The sequence below is a fragment of the Olea europaea genome, chromosome 6, assembly GCF_002742605.1.
Source record: "Olea europaea var. sylvestris chromosome 6, O_europaea_v1, whole genome shotgun sequence".
NCBI classification, from domain to species: Eukaryota; Viridiplantae; Streptophyta; class Magnoliopsida; order Lamiales; family Oleaceae; genus Olea; species Olea europaea.
The window spans coordinates 4,564,408-4,566,784 of NC_036242.1; positions in this window are offsets into that span (position 1 = coordinate 4,564,408).

The window sequence follows — 2,377 nt, forward strand, 5'->3', positions numbered from 1 at the left end:
GAGCTTGAAGATCAGAAGGAGAAAGTGGCAAATAAAAATGTTTTTATTGATCAGTTCTTAATTGTGTTAGTTTGATGCCTATTCTTCGAGTAATGTTCTGTAAAATCACATTATGAATTTACGTTATATTATTTGCGTGTTATAATTTGAAGTGATTGTCTAAGGTTCCATGATCATAGAGGATATTACCAATTGTATACTCGATGGATCGGGTATAGTAGGACACAATTTGTGATGTGATCAAAATTATGTCGTTCACAATCGGTTCATAAAGTTGGACTTTTTTGTTGATAAGATTGTATTGTTCTTATTAAGATTTGTCTAGATCTTGAAATAGGAACAATAATGTGTTTCGATGCACATTGAACGGGACCGCGTAGAAAACTCATTTGTGACCGTTTGAAATGAGACTCTACTTGATTATCAAACATGTTACCTAAATCTTGAGTCAGTAATGTACCTTTGATTGCTAGTTCAAGTTCTTTGAGGTACTAATGAGTGAAGTCTTAAATAGAAGATTGACCTCGGTGCTTTGGGAATCAGGCCGAAACAATTAGAGATCATATACTTACAATATTGGAATCCATTAATCATTGAAATGAGACAATCGTCACTCTAAGATATCTTCTTACACAAATTGAATCTGAGCTCACTAGGTCGACGATGAGATCGTTGGACTTTACATTGTGATTTGATCACAACGAATTTGCCGTATGAAAATGGGACTTAGAGGGTAATGCATGTTGAAGGGCAAAACGGTCATTTTGCCAGCTTCAACATATTGACGGTCAAATGGGGGTTGACTTGTGGAACGATAATCAGAGGATATTGTTATTGGATCATAATTTGTTTCTATAATTATCACTCGACTCGAGAGTGCAATCTCGATTTTTTGGTAGAATAAGCCGGGATTAATAGATGTATATCAATTGGTCAAGAGTTGACCCAGTTGAAAACATCTATTGGAGCTTGGGTCATGTGAGTTCAATTAGGTCCCTCTCTTGGCTCTAATAAAAGGTTTGTGACTTAATTGGCCTACTACAATAAAGTCTAAGGAAATTTGTGCAATTTCCAAACCCTAACAGGTCGTTATAAATATGCACATTGTTGGCAAATTTTGGGGTGATTTTAGGGTTAGCCACTTTTCACATTCCCCAAAAAGGAATAATACCTAGTGGAGAACAAGGGAGAAAATCTAAGGGATGAAGCAATTGGCTAAGCCATTAATAGCTCCTTCGAAAAGGTTATCATCTCTCCTTTCTATATATGTGAGGATTTTATAATCCAATAATCTCAAAGTCAATGAAATCCTTATTTACATGATTTTAATCTTCAAAAGAAAATTAATTTCCTATTGTGATGATTAAAGTTCATTAACCAACGAATTGATATCAAAACCATTTAATTGAAGTTCGGATAGGAGCATCTTGCACAGGTACGGTTGAGAAAGGGCGACTCAATTCGCTTCTCTAATGTCTCGTTTGTTGTTATTTTTGTGAACTTGACCGACTTTATGTTGCACAGGGATTATGTTTATGTAATTTGTTTCATAGATGTCGAATGCTTCAATTTTTTCTCAACTTTTTTGCAAGTTTGATTGTGCCCCTTAACTCAAAATTTCGTCCACTTTCTACGTCCACTGAAAGGTGACTAAGAAACAAAGCATTAATGAAGTACAGAAGTGAAGATTCTCTACCTCTCGCATATGCACAATTTGGTTATCCTGAAAAGTATTCAAATTTCTAAATGATGAAGCACGTAATTGCCAAATATGCATCAATGGTCCAACTATATACCTTATAAATGTTCATACATTCTTTAGTTTCAAACAGCATCCATCTCAGCAATGTAAACGATTATAAAATTAATATTCCTAAATCCCAGCCCTACATAGCTAAACATAAACGTTTATTTACTAAAAAGCTCTAAATATACCTGAAGGAGGACCACATGCGCGGGGGGAATTAAACTTCCGGGATTTGGTAGTCAACAGAAGCCCATTAGAATTAGTGTTGGGAAGAAAATCCAGGCTTAAAAACAAGCTCGACGATTTAGAACCCAGACCCAAATTGCAATAACTGCAGCACGCACTGTTCAACACCAAAAATGCAAGTCGGTAGCAAGAATTATACTCACTTAACAAAAAACTTTATACACGTAGACACAGCTAACCTGGTTAATAAGGAGAAGCCCATTTTGGGTAGGGGACAAGATTTTGTGATATGTTTCTTCACCCTTTTCTTCTTATCTCTCAGTTTCTGGGTGAGTGAGTCAAAATACTCAACTAGCAACGCTCTGATCCTCAGCAATTATTTACAGCGTTGTCAGAATTTAGTTAGGCCTTGTCGGGTCAAAGCCCACTGCTTGGCCCATTTTA